At 46.7% G+C, this 14,929-nt stretch overlaps 1 pseudogene; it reads right to left on the bottom strand.

The window, feature by feature from the left end:
* Nucleotides 1-2,982: 2,982 nt before the first annotated feature.
* LOC107147249 lies at nt 2,983-14,846 on the bottom strand (annotated as a pseudogene).
* Between the last annotated feature and the right edge of the window lie 83 nt (nt 14,847-14,929).

Raw genomic sequence — 14,929 nt, 5'->3', positions numbered from 1 at the left:
GCCTAGAAATGGAGACACGAGACCTGACCTACACACAGTCCTTGGCTGACTAGGCACTGTGCTTGGGTGGAGGAGGCCCCAGAGTCCTAGGAAGTACAGGGCACCATGGCACACTTGTAATCCCAGGTACATAGGAGACTGAGGCAGGAGGATCCCAAGTTTGAGACCACTCCAAGCAACTTAGTGAGACCCTGTCTCAAAGTAAAAATAAATAAATAAATAAAAAGAGCTGAGGATGTAGTTCAGTGGTAAAGTGCCCCTGGGTTCAGTCCCCAGTACCAAAACCAACCAACCAACAACAGCAACACCGTAGAAATACCAGTAGCTGCACATCAGGGACACAGATTCTACAGTTTAAATCTAGAGATGTTGTTAGAAACAAAGCCAGCAGTGATTGAAAAGCTAAAACAATATTCAGAGTTGCTACAATAGATTATCTAAAATATTTAAGTTTCCTTCCTTCCTTCCTTCCTTCCTTCCTTCCTTTCCAAAATTACTACACATACAAGAAACAGAGACCTATGATCCATAAAGTCGGGGAAAAGCAGATACTAAAAACAGATCATTGGCCCAGATTTTAGATTCACAGGCAAACACTTCAAAGTTGCTATTATGAATATGTTCAAGTAATTATTACTTTTGTTTTGGAGAGGGTTCTTGGTGCTAAGGATTGAACCCAGGGCCTCATGCATGCTACCACTGAACTACATCCCCAATCCTCAAATGCAAATTTACAATCCAGAAATCTCAATAAAACTTGAGTGGGATAAACAGAAAGGAACCACACCCAGACACATTGCAGTCAAATTCCAGAGAGCCCTAGATGAGAATAATCTGGAAGGCAGCAAGGGAGAGATGGTTCATCATACTGAGGGCATACAATACTATTTATAGGTGGAGTCACACCAGAAACTGCAGAGACCCAGGCAGGGTGGCCACACCTGTCATCCCAGCTACTCGGGAAGCTGAAGCAGGAGGACACAAGTCAAAGGCCAGACTAGGTGACTTAGCGAGACCCTATCTCAAAATAAAAATAAAAAAGGGCTGGGGAGGGGCTCAGTGGTAGAGCACCCTGGTACAATCTCCAGCACCAAAGAAGGACAAGGAGGAGGAGGAGGGACAACAAGGGAGGCCAGAGAGACAGTGGTATGACGTACGAAATGCTGAGAACAAAAGGAAGCAGCCTCTGCACCAAGGGTTCTAGGTCTTGTTTGTCTGTTTATTTCTGGTTTTAGTGCTGTGGATCCAACTAAGGGCCTCATGCATACAGGGCAAGTGCTCTTCTGCTGAGCTGTATCCCAGCCTAAACCATTTATTTTTATTTTTTAAAATTAATTTTAGTTGTAGATGAACACAATACCTTGATTTATTTATTTTTTTGTGGTGCTGAGGATCGAACCCAGTCCCTCATACATACTAGGCAAGTGCTGTACCACTGAGCTATAACCCTAGCTCCCCAAAAACATTTTTAAAGAAATTGAAGTAAAAGCATTACTAAATCAACAAAAACATTTTGCCACTATGCTGCTAGCAGATCTACCATAGATTGTCAAGACATTATAAATAACAAAATCCTGGGGCTTGGGTTGTGGCTCAGTGGTAGAGTGCTCGCGTACCACATGTGAAGCCCTGAGTTCAATCTTCAGCACCATATAAAAATAAATAAAATAAAGGTATTGTGTCCAACTACAACTACTAAATAAATACAAAAAAACCCAAGTCCTATTATACACTGTTCACAGAGACACATTTCAGATTCATACGCACAGACAGGTTAGAATTCAAGATGGGAAATGATATGCCATGCAGATATCAATCATAGCAGCTGCAGGGAACCGCTCCAGGCATACCTGACAAAATGGGCTTCCAGGCTGGTGTAGCAAGGCACGCTCGAGAGTCCAGTGACTCAGGAGGCTGAAGCAGGGGAATGGAAAGTGCCAGGTCACCCTGGCAACTCAGTGAGACCCTGTTTCAGAAAATGTGACTGGGATGGAGTTGGTGCTTCACCTCTCAGCATGTGCTGGCCAGAAAGTGCCTCCAGCGCTTTCACCTCCAGGAGCACAACTGACCAAGAACCCAGCTAATTGTGCTCTGAGATCAGCTGGGGCCTTTGCTTCCTGCCAGGGAAGCAGGTGCCTGGGTGCAGGAATACCAAGGCAGGCTCATTACTGGAAGATATGTGCTCTAATGATTGTCATGTCGACAGTTTTTTTTTTTTTTTCCTGGTTCTGGGGATTAAACCCAGTGGCTCTCTAAGACTGAGCCACATCTCTCTCTCTCTCTCTCTCTCTCTCTCTCTCTCTCTCTCTTGAACTGTCCCTTTGCTAATTGCTTTTATTTGTTTTCCATATTTTTACTGGTATAATTATGCATAATAGTGGGATTTGTTGTTACATATTTACACAATATAACAGTGTAATTTGGCTAATATCATTCCCTAGAATGTCCCCTTTCCCTCCCTTCCTCTCTTCTCCTGGTCCCTTCCTCTACTCTGCTAGTGTCCTTTCTATCAGATTATTTTTAAAATAGAGTTGAATGGTGAATGCATCTAGGAACTTTGTGGAAATTATTTATTTCACTCCATGGAGTTTAGACAAGTAATTTCACATTTCATGTTTTTTAAGTCAAGAGTCAGAAAACAGCCGGGCACAGTGACACATGCCAGCGATCCCATTGACTCAGGAGGCTGAGACAGGAGAATCGCGAGTTCAAAGGCAGCCTCAGCAAAAATCGAGGCACTAAGCAACTCAGTGAGATCCTGTCTCTAAATAAAATACAAAAGAGGTCTGGGGATGTGGCTCAGTGGTTGAGTGCTCCTGAGTTAAATCCCTGGTACCACCCCCAAAAAAGAGAAAACATTTTTTCTCATCCAGATTAATAGAGATCATGGTATATCAATGAAATATTTAAATACTAACATTGATTTACAAATAGAATTCTATAAATAGTATCAATAGGAGAACACATAATAATACAACCTACTTGGATCTAAGAGCCTGAATTTATTCAAATTTTGAAATAAATTAGTCTTCTAAAAATTTCTCACTTAATACATTTTGTATCTGGGGATATAACACAGTGGTAAAGAGTGGGTTCAGTCCCCTAGACCATGGGTTCAGTCACCTGCACCAAAAAACACACAAACAACAACAATAACAAAACACATTGTGAAACTGGGTTCAAAGATGGAGGAATCAGTCAGTCCTAAGTGATTCATAAACATGACATTGTTAAAATGTGAATGAAGACTGCATGTTGGCAGTGCAGGCAACATCCTGCTCTCCCTCTTCTGTGGAGCAAGGGCATTTCACATTTCATAGTTTCTGAACTTCCTCAGGAGTTCCGAGGGAGCATCCCCCGACCAGCAGAAATGAAGGTGCCAAGAGTTTACATCTGAAAAGACTTGGAGACTCTGGATTTTGTGGGGAGATTGACTTCTCCAGGGACTCGGTGCTTTTTGCTTTATTTTCTCTTTGGTTGAACCCAGTTCTTCTTTCTTTATTTCTCTTTGCTCATTCCATTCTTCATTTTTAGTCTTGCTGATATGAGTCTGCTCAGATTCTTCCAGCATCAGGTCTTTTTTACCTTTGACAGCCCAATGCATTGACATTTTCACTGAGTCAAAGTTTCCCACTGACGGAATGGCATCGATATCTGCTCCTTCGCCAATGGAGCAGGCTAGACTCTCTTCATTGGTCAGAATCTCTTTTGCCTTCTGCAGTTTCTGGAAAGTCTCCACAGCTTTGGAGTTTTCAGGATGCTTGTCAGGGTGACATTCCAGAGCCCTGACCTTAAAATTCTGCCAGGATTTGTTCAACCGAAGAGAGTTCATCACATCCCAGTAATGTGTAGTGTCTTCACTGTCTTCCAGCTTAGACCACGGTAACCAGGTCCGGAACCAAGGCAGGCTTTTCCTGGCATGGAGTGGACGACCGGTTGAGGAGAGGGTCCTAGGGAGAAGTTGCAGCTCTCACCAAGGTCCAGACGAGGTGGTAGAGTTTGAGAGAGGTGAGGATCATGCAGAGGCTCAGGAAACGATGACAAGTGATGGGATGTCGGGTCCTCCTCAGGCTCTCCAGCTCGAGTGCATCCTTGTTTCGGCGGCTATCTCTTTTTATTTAATTATTTTTAAATTAGGGACAGGGCCTCACTAAGGTGCCCAGGCTGACCTGGACCTTGCTATGTTCCTCCCTCAGCCTCCCCGTCTCTGGGATTACAGTGTGTGCCACTGGCACAGCATGGTGGCCAACGCTTTGACTTGTTCAGACCTTCTCAGTCTGCACAGTCATCTAGGGTGCATCTACCCCACCTGTTTTTCTCTGACCCTCCCTCAGGTCAGGCTTGTGCTGCAGTCTGCTGGTTTCCCTAGCTCCCTTACTGTTTCCTCTTGCAGATTTTTCCCCTGATAAAATCGTGTGTGTTTAATTCCATCTTGGCATCAGCTTCTTAGAGGACCCAGACTAATACAAGGCAGCAGGAGTGTCCAAAAAACACAATAGTTGGCAAGGTGGAGCTGTGCTGCCTTGCCTCTTGCCTGGCAGATGAAGAGGATGCTGTCTCCGGTTGGAAGTGGGGCATGGCACAGGGTGGTAGGCTAATTGCTAAAGATTCCATTAATGCTGACCTGGGGACAGGTCACCACTAGAGGAGATGCTGAGGAAGAGGCAGGTGTGAAATTTCAGGCCTTTCAGGAATATGGAGGAGAAATGTTTATAGAGAGTGAAGTTGGCTGGTTGCAGTTGAGCTGTAGTGATACTTTACAGAAGGTTACTGCAAGACTGAGGGCTGTTAACAATCGATTAGTGAGTGGCCAAGTATGAGATTTGGGGAATCTCGATGGGAGCTACAAAAAGTGTTTTTGAACAGTAGGCTGAAGACCTGGTTGCTGGTCTAGATCCACAGTCCCTTGTCCACAGTTGTCTGCACTGTCCAACCATAGGGACTTCGGTGAACAAGGGCGTGTTGGTGATGGAAACCTGGAGTCCTGAAATATGGTGGGGTGTCAGGATGGATGCCTTTGGCAACATTGTCCCTGGCTCTCCCTGGGGTTGCAGAGGTGGCCCATCTCTCCTAATAAGGGCTATAACTTCTGCTGTGCTGGCAGAGGTGCCCTTCTCCAAACTTGCCTTCTGTCCCACCTCCTCTCCTGGCTACCAGCCTGATAAGACAGAAATAAATACTGAATACTTTGAGTTGCAAGATAGACTTAGCAAAAGAGTCAGAGAAGTGTGCTTGGGATTAGCATCTAAGGGTACTCAATAAAGTTGCCAGATTGGAAGACTGGCTAAGGAAGAAGTCACCAATCGAGAGCATCTTCTCAGGACAAAAGCTTTAATACCCTACCCAAAACTCCAGAGAATGGGGACAACTTGCTGCCAGGCTTTTGGAAGTCTGAAAAAAATAATGGCTAAGCAGGGCTTGGATGCACATGCCAGCAATGCCCAGCCTGAGGCAGGAGGATCCCAAGGTCAAGGCCAGCCTTGACATCTTAAATGAGGCTGTCTCAAAATAAAAAGTAAAACAGACTGGGGATATAGCTTAGTGGTCGAGCACCCCTGGGTTTTTGTCCCTGTACCAATAGAAGAAGGAGGACAAGGAGGAAACAGTATGGCTAGCTCTTGGAGGGGGTAACACCAACTTGCCCCTGATAAATGCCCCAGGAAGATATCTAATGTAAGGTCAGAAGGAGACACTCTGGAGAACCTTGTTCCTCCCAAAGCCTCCAGGAGGCAGCTTGCCAAGGTCACTGTGAATGAGTAGGTGACAAAGGTATCAGCAACCCTAAGAAATCTGGTGGGGATTCTCTTCCCCCAAAGTCAAGGGCAGGGAAGGAAGGGTGCGGGGTCACTGAAGTCTCTGGGAAGGTGGGGCCCCCAATAGCAGAGCAAAAGATTGGAAGGATCTGGGTGTGTCTGCACACACCTTAATCCCAGCAACTTGGGAGGCTGAGGCAGAAGGATCATAAATTCAAGGCCAGCCTCAGCAATTTAATGAGGCCCTAAGAAACTTAGTGAGGTCCTAAGCAACTTACTGAAATCTTGTCTTAAAATAAAAAATAAAAGCCAGGTGCAGTGGAGCATACCTGTAATCCCAGCGGCTCAGGAGGCTGAAGCAGGAGGATTGCAAGTTCAAAGCCAGCCTCAGCAACTTAGCAAGGCCCTAAGCAACTTAATGAGACCTTGTCTTGAAATGAAAAAAAGGGCTGGGATGTGACTCAGTGGTTGAGTGACCCTGGGTTCAATCTCAGTACCAAAGGGGAAAAAAAAAAAAGAAAGAAAGACAAAGATATAAATATTTCTCTAGACATGGATATATACACACACTTAATTTTTTCCTGGTATCTTCTCATTTCTCCAGCTCTGAAGACTTGACCAATTGAAGATCCTACAAACTGGTTAGGGCGAGGCCTCCAGCGGCCGGATCAGCCCCTTCTGCTGTCCTGCAAGGACAGCTGCTGCGGCGCCAGCCCCCGTGCCTGCAGTCCTAGGTCTCCAGTCCCATCTGTTAGGTGTGCAGCTCACGAACTTTCCTGGAGGCCTGTTGCTCTTGCTAGTTTCTCAAAGTGTGTCCTACTGAAAATATTTCCCAAACGTGAATTTCTACACTAGAAAACCCAGGCCTCCTTGTCACAAGAACAGCTGAGATTTCATTACAGAGCAGAACTGACTGGGGCGACCTGGCTGGTAAGGAGTGCTGGTGCTTCTCTGTGGTCCCAACTACTTGGAGGCTGAAGTGAGAAGACTGCTAGAGTCCAGGAGTTCAAGAGCAGCCTGGGCAAATAATGAGATGCCTGTCTCAAGAAAGGGAAGAGGCAAGCGAGGAAGGAGGGAACTGCAGCCTCCCAGTGACTTCAGCAGCACACCATAAATGTGAGCAAAAGCCAGTCTCCTGATTCTGCTAGCCCCATTTGGCCTCCAACACCTGCAGTCACCTCAACCCATCATCCCAGTCTAACCTGCCACGCTTGGCCACTGGTCTCTGGACAAACCAGTGGACTAAAGGTAACCACACCCTGAGGGGGCGGGGTACCTTCAGCTGTGCCATCTCGCTTTCCTCTGTTGGCAGCCACCAGGCCGGGTCCAGGGCAAGGCGGAGGTGCCCAGGGCAGGGCATTGGAAGAGGCGCTCCTTTGCTAGGGTTGCTCTCACTCCTCCGTCTGAGAGCCACCGCCCCCCTGCTCTTTGCATCTGAGGCATCTATCTCCCTTGTCTCATGCCAGTCCCAGGCTCGGGTCCCAGCTAGGATGCGTTCTTCTGGTGTGATAGAAAGAATACCAGCCCTAGGGAGGGAGGAAGCAGAAGTAGATAATTTGTAGGGTGACCCCGGACTACTTGGGGAAGGGAAAGAAGTCATACAGAAAAGTGAGACAGCAGTGATTTGGTCTGTGGACAGGGGAAGAGCCGAGGCCTGCAGGGGTCTGGGATAGGACCCACTAACAGGATGATGCCAGGGTATGGTGAGCTGGCCAGGGCGCTGGCAGCTGGCAGGGCAACTAACTCTTGGCTTTATCTCAGCCTGTTTTCACAGAGTCACATTAGAAAGTGCATCCTGGTTTGAGAAGTAGAAAGAAAAATCAGAAAATCTTTAAATTAAACTACAAATTCTGGGATTGGGGATGTAGCTCAGTGGTAGGGCACTTGCCTAACATAAGCGAACAAACCAAACCTATCCTCCCACACCTGTACTCCCAGCAGAAGAATCATAAGGTCAAGGTGACCCTGTCTCAAAATAAAAAAGGACTGGGAGGCATAGCTCAGTGGTGGAACACCCCTGGGTTCATCTCCAGTACACACCTCCAAACCCAAAGTCACCTATAAATCCTCTGTACTAAGTTTTGCTTGTTGCTATTTGTTTGTTTTTGTTTTTCAGTACTGGGATCAAACCCAGGGCCTCACCCGTGCTGGGTGGGGTAGTATCGCTACCTCTGAGCTATCTCCCAGCCCTTGTGTGTTTATTTGGGATTGAACCCAGGGGCATTCTACCACTAAGCTGCAATTCTGTCCTTTTTTATTTTTTGAGACAGGATCTTGCTTAGTTGCTGAGGCTAGCTTCAAATTTGTGATCCTTCTGCCTCAATCTCTCAAGTCACTGGAATTATAGGTAACTTAGGGCTCTTGATATCCACCATCTTTTTTGAGGGAGAATGTGTATTGAATTTAGTAACTTGACTTTGCATAATGTTTTTTAGGTTACAAAGTTCTCTGATATTGCTTTTTAAAAAACATTTATTTTTTAGTTGTAGGTGGACACAATACCTTTTTATTTTACTTTATTTTCTTAAAGACAGAGAGAATTTTTTAAAATTTATATTTTAGTTTTCGATGAACACAACATCTTTATTTTATTTTTATGTGGTGCTGAGGATCGAACCCAGCGCATGCCAGGCGAGCACGTTACTGCTTGAGCCACATCCCCAGCCCCACCTTTTTATTTTATTTTTATGTGGTGTTGAGGATCAAACCCACTGCCTCACGCATGCTAGGTGAGAGTGCTACCCCTGAGCCACAACCCAGCCCCCATCTGATATTGCTTTTTTAAGGCTCAAAAATTTCTCTGTTCTTTTGCCCATTTCTCTTCCCAATTCCTAAATATCTCTTTCCCTTCCTAGTCTGCTGGTTGACAACCATTTTTAAAGCAGTTTTATCGAGATATAAATGATAGGCCATACAATTCATGAATTTAAGTTGTGCAATTCAGTGGTTTTTACTATATTCAAAGTTGCATGACCTTCGCAATAATCACTTTTTGAATATTTCCTTCACCCCTAACAGAAATTCTGAGCTGGGTGTGGTGGCATATGCCTGTAATCCCAGTCACTTAGGAGGCTGAGGCAGGAGGATTGCAGGTTTGAAGCCAGCCTTAGCAATTTAGCAAGGCTGTAAGCGACCTACTGAGACCCTTTCTCAAAATAAAAAATCAGAAAGGTCTTGGGATGTGACTCAGAGCGGTACTAAAAAATAAAATACAAAAATTCTGGATCCATTAATAGTCACTTCCTATCTGCCCCTAGCCTCTATCCCTGACTGTGGGCAGCCACTGATGGCTTCTGCGTCTGTAGATCTGCCTGTTCTGGGCTTTCTGTTTTTTGCCCTGGCTGGAACCTGGTACATCTAGGCAAAGGCTCCACAGCATAGCTATATCCCTAGCCTTTTTATTGACTTTTTTTTTTTTTCCTTTGGTGGTGCTGAGGATTGAACCCAGGGCCTTGTGCATGAAAGGCAAGCGCTCTATCAACTGAGCTATATCCCCAGCCCCTTTATTAAAGGTTTTGAGACAGATTCTTGCTAATAAGTTGAACTTGGATCCTCCTGCTGAAACAGACTGAATCTGCCCCTCCTCCCCACTTCGAACAGACTCCTCCTGCTGAGAAACACTGAAGGGCTAAGGCCCCATGGCCAGGTGCCCAGGAAGTGAGCAGAGATAGCCCCTGCCCTGTCTTAACAGGACAACTGAATCCACCTATGTGTGACACTTGCTTCTGTGGGGCCAGTGGGGAGAAGCAAACTGAATTCTCCCAGTTGGGTCAAACTGCATAAAGTTCATTTTTCCTTTTTCCAACTTGTTCTTATTTCTGACACAGGCAAGCCATCCAGGATCCAGGCAGGACCCCTGGGCCAGACTGCAGGTGACACTGCCTCAGCCTCTTGGGTAGCTGGGATCATAGGCATGTGCCATCATGCCCAGTTTCTGTTTTCTGTTTTTTTCAGCACTGGGGACTGAATCCCGGGGTGCTTCACCACTGAACTACATCCCCACCCCACCCCTTTTTAAAATTTTATTATTATTTTTTTAGTTGGAGTTGGACACAATACTTTCTTTTATTTATTTATTTTTATGTGGTGCTGAGGATTGAACTCAGTCTCTCCCAGGTGCCAGATAAGTGCTCCACCACTGCTTTTCGTTAACAAGCACTTCATTTCCAAGAGCTTTTCGTTTTTTAATTTTGAGACACTGTCTAAATTGCCGAGGCTGGCTCTGAATTTGCGATCCTTCCTCAGTCTCCCTAGTTGTTGGGATTATAGGTGAGTGCCGCTGTGACCTGCTCTCTCTTTTTTTTTTTTTTTGCTTTTTAAGCTGATATATCAAAGCTTTGAAGTTGTATACTAGTGAGGTTTGCGCGACGTTCCATGCATGTGTGTATTGCGTAATATTTAAATCAGGTGGGGCAGGGGCTGGGGCTAGCCTAGCATGTGCGAGGCCCTGGGTTGGATCCTCAACACCACATAAAAATAAACAAAATAAAGGTATTGTGTCCAACTACAACCAAAAAATAAATATTTAAAAAAATATTTAGGGCTGGGGATGTGGCTCAAGCGGTAGCACGCTCACCTGGCATGCGTGCAGCCCGGGTTCGATCCTCAGCACCACATACAAACAAAGATGTTGTGTCCGCCAAAAACTAAAAAATAAATATAAAAAATTCTCTGTCTCTCTCTCTCTCACCTCTCTCTTTAAAAAAAATAAATAGGGCTGGGGATGTGGCTCAAGCGGTAGCGCGCTCGCCTGGCATGCGTGCGGCCCGGGTTGGATCCTCAACACCACATACAAACAAAGATGTTGTGTCTGCCGATAACTAAAAAAAAATAAAAATAAAAATAAAAAAATTTAAAAAAAAAATAAATAAATAAATAAAAAATATTTAAGTCAGGTTAAACATTCTCTCAAACATTTATTGTGGTTGAACATTATCTTTTTAAAAACATGCAGATGTGGTGTGTGTGTATGTGTGTGTGACAGGAGATGGGGCTGGTCTTTACCTCCTGGACTAAAGGAATCCTCATGTTAGTACCTGGGACTACAGCAAGCACCACCTTGCCCTACAGGACATTTCCTTTCAATTTTTATTAGAAAATGCCTTTTAGGTCGTCTTACTTTGACCCCTCAGTAGGACTTGTGTGATAATGGAGAGACACCTGCTGCTGACAGGTTGCATGGAGGGACAGTCACATTTCCCCAAACTTCCTACCAGCCAGGCATCATTTAACAGTTGAAGAGAAGCTTTATGGAAATTAACTTATCAAGGGCTACAAAGTAGTAACAAAGCAAGGACCTGAATCTTGGCACTGCGACTGCAGCTGTCCTTCTTTGCACCCCTTCGGTGGTTCTCAAACTTCGATGGGCCCGACTGGAACGCTCTGCCCCACCCCCAGGTGTCCTGACTCACCACTTCCGGGGTGGAGCCCAAGCATGTGCGGTTTCCAGCGCAGCCGCGGTTTCTGCCTCTCTGACCCTGCGCTACGATTGTGCTGCCTAACAGCATCTGAGAACCTGATTGATGTAGGTCGCAGAGCTGGGTGTTCAAGTAGCTCTGGTATCATATGGTCATCTTTTTAAGGAGAGTACTGATGGCCTGTCAAAGCAACTGCTGATTGATGGAAGGCAGAAAGAAGCTAGAGGGGCAGTACCGGGAAGTGAGCGATGAAGTCTGCGAAGAGAAGCCAATAGGGAACTGGTCAGCTCGCTGGAGCCAGGGCTGTGAGGGAGGAGGGGTACACCGAGTCAGCCCGCAGTGCCTGGTTTACTGTCCTTGGCTGCAGCTGAGTTGCACTCTCATGCCGACTCAGCTCCAGTGTTACTAGGCCTGACTGGATCAGGACAAAATCAGCATATAAAGAAAAGTCACAGGTACCAAAAGGATGTAGTTCTCTGAATGTGTTGCAGCTCTGGATTTTATTAAAACTATCCTTTTCTTGGTGGGAGGGGAAGGAGCACAGCATGAAGCCACTTCAGAACCTGCAGTGTGATTGCTACAGGAGGCTCCATGTGACTGGAGCATCTCCAGCAATAGGGTTTGGTGACCAGGCTCCCGAGAGAAGATGACACAGCACGGGAATAGTGTGGGCAGCTTGCCTTGCTTTGTAGAGAGCAGAGATGCAGAAGTCCTTGTTGAGGTCACTGTGATGAGAGTGCTCTTAACAATTTAAACTGACAGTAACTTCTCTATATGCGGGCAAGCCACCCTAGGGATGGGGCAGAGAAGGGAAAGAAGGGAAAGGGAGCATACTGCACTGACTGTCCTCTGCTGAGTAGATCTTACCTTCATGTAGAAAGCTTCTGATCGTTTTTAGATCACTTTTGTGGTATTAACTCATGTTATTATAGGTTTGGAGAAGCACAGTGAGTTAGCTCAGTTATCAGTAAGCTCCACTAGGTAAGAGGCACACTAGAACTCGTTGTAGACAGTTACTGTGGAATGCCAAAGAAAGCACCGACGTGAGAGCGTCCCAGAGCATGCCCTTGCACCTGCTGGGCTTCTGGCAGGGCTTCACCCCAGGCTGCCACAGATGTGGTGGATGCATGGCACCACGTGGTGGGAGTGTGCTGAGATTGAGAGCAGGTGTAGGTGGAAGAGCAACACCTGTGTGAGAGAGCATAGGAAGGCTGAATCCTCTCCCCACAGCCCCATAACTGGCCCACCCTGTAGGAGCTGCGTCTATCCCTTTTGAAGGTAGAGCCCCATGACCTAAGCACTTCCTTCCTAAGATCCCAAGATCTTGGGACACTCACACTGGCAATTAAATTTCAAGATGAGCTTTGGTGGGGATGAACCACATCCAAACCTTAGCAGTCAGAAAAACAAAATATTCGGAAATGAGAGTTTGTAACCACACGATTGCAGTCAAGGGACCGCCACCTTTGCTTTCAAAATGATGGGAGGATGTTTGCTTCTTGGTGCATTCTTCCCTCCTATGTATTTGTTGATTCATTCATTCATTCACCAGTCTCACCCTGACTGCTTCTCACTTGGCCTTAGCATATGGAAATGAGATATGGTGTCTCTTGACTCATTCAGCAAATATTTACTGAGACCCTATTAGATGGCAGAAACTGTTCTAGGTATTGGGGACATGGTGGCAACAACAAAAGACAGGGAATGTTTAAGCCAGTTGGAGTAAGCCAAACGAAACAAAGGGAAGGAAATACTACAGTACCATCTCAATGCATGGAAGGTGGGCAGATCAGCAGTTACGTGACACAGCAGGTCTAGTACCATGCTATTTAGAGACTCCGTGGCAGGGAATTTCAGTGTTTATGACAAAATCTCTCAAGTATGTTTGAAAATTGTATGATGAAATATTATGGGAAAAAAGCTACAGAAATGACAGGGAAGGCAGTTCATGGAGGACATGTCACCCTCCTGTCCTCTTCTTCCTCCACTCTGCACCCCAGTGTCCCCATGCTGACCTTTAGCCCTGAGTTCTAAAATTAAAAATTCTAATGGCCTCATGTTGGGTTATAAAGTGTTCTGCAAAAGTCCTTGAAGACTGTTAAGTCTCTTTTCTGCAGAAGAGGCAGACTTCATGGCCAGTCAGATCTAATCCACTCCATAGCTATTTGGTAAGATGACCTCCAGTAAATCTCTCTCAAGTGTCTGTCTCTGGGTACCCAGCAGCCGATCTCCCCATCCTGTCCGAACTGCTTCTGTGTTTGGTACTGATGGTTACATAAAGTATCTCAAAAGTGAAAAGAATTCCATGTTCTTGGCTACTATTAATCTTGTTTAATAATTATTTTTCAAAATAATTTTCAATTTAAGCCTATTTACTATATTTTGAAAGAGAACAAATTGCCAGGCATGGCGATGCACACCTGTAATCCCAAAGACTCTTAAGGCTGAGGCGGGAGGATTACAAGTTTGAGGCCAGCCTGAGCAATTTAGCAAGCGCTTGTCTCAAAATTAAAAATAAAAAGGACTGGGGAGGTAGCACGGTTGTAAAGCCCTGGGTTCAATATCCAGTATCAAAACAAAACAAAACACCCACTAGTGACTTAGTCCTACATTCAGAGAGGCAGAGACTGGAGGTTCCTCATGAAGCCCTGTGGTTCCCAGGTGTGCGCAGGTGTGTTTGTACTAGTACTTCTAGTAACTCAAAACTTCCCTCCCCAGCCCCTCAGGAGAACTTTTTTCTTCAAGCGTAGTATAGGGCCTGGACTGTGCCAGGCCCACTTTCTAAGAACTTCACATATGATTATTCATTTAAAACCTCACAAACATCCCAGAATGGGATCCACATTATGTCCACTGGACGCATGAGAACGCTGAGGCACAGCAGGAGAATGACTGGCCCTGGACCTGGGTGTGAACCCAGAAAGCTGGTTCCTGAGGCCGGGGCTGCTCTTAGTCACTAGCTGGGCCGGCCGTCATCTTCAAGTTCAGTGGGCTTAAGTACCCAAGGCGGCACTGCCCTTTTAGTGTCCTCACGAACCTAACTAGGGAACCTCACTACTGGGGGCTGAGGTCCCAGGAAGGGTACTCTCCAGACAAGCCTCTCAAATCAGGCCGCTCTGGGAGTGCTGTCTAGAGCTGCGGCTGGCACACTATTTCGGGCAAATGGGAGAGGGGAATCCAGTTTTCTTTAAACAAAATATCTTAGCGGATGATGGGCAAATGGCATTAACTGTTTCAACGTCATCTTCCCGACTGGTTCTGATGTTGCGTCTCAGTCCCGGGCATTCCCTCCCTTACTTGATCTGCCTTTAGGTCCCTCCTCGCTTTTTACCCTTTTAAAGAGGTGGCCGGTACCTACACGGCACCCGGCACAGCCCTCCTTTCCCGCGGGTCCACGGGAGGGCGCCGGGGACCCGGCTCTGTGCCCCGGAGCGCTGGGCTCACACCTCGGCCTCGGGCGGCGGGCGGGGCGCGCGCTGGGCCTCCGCCTCGCAGCCTTGGCCCGGGCGAATCGCAGCGCGCCGCCCGCCCGATTGGAGCAGCGGCATCACGCTGACCCGGGCCCGGGATGTAGACGCCGCCGCCGCCGCCGCTGCGGGCAGAGGGAGGCGCGCGGCAGCTCCTGGAAGCAGCCCACCGCGCTCCAGGCGAGTGGCGGCTCCTCGGCTCGAGCCATGGCCGGGGACAGTGAGCAGACCCTGCAGAGCCACCAGCAGCCCAGCGGCGGCGAGCCCTTCCTGATCGGAGTCAGCGGCGGCA

Source organism: Marmota marmota, unplaced genomic scaffold (genome assembly GCF_001458135.2).
Source record: "Marmota marmota marmota unplaced genomic scaffold, marMar, whole genome shotgun sequence".
NCBI classification, from domain to species: Eukaryota; Metazoa; Chordata; class Mammalia; order Rodentia; family Sciuridae; genus Marmota; species Marmota marmota.
Note: the sequence above shows the minus strand (reverse complement) of the source record. Positions and strands in the feature narration are given on the sequence as shown.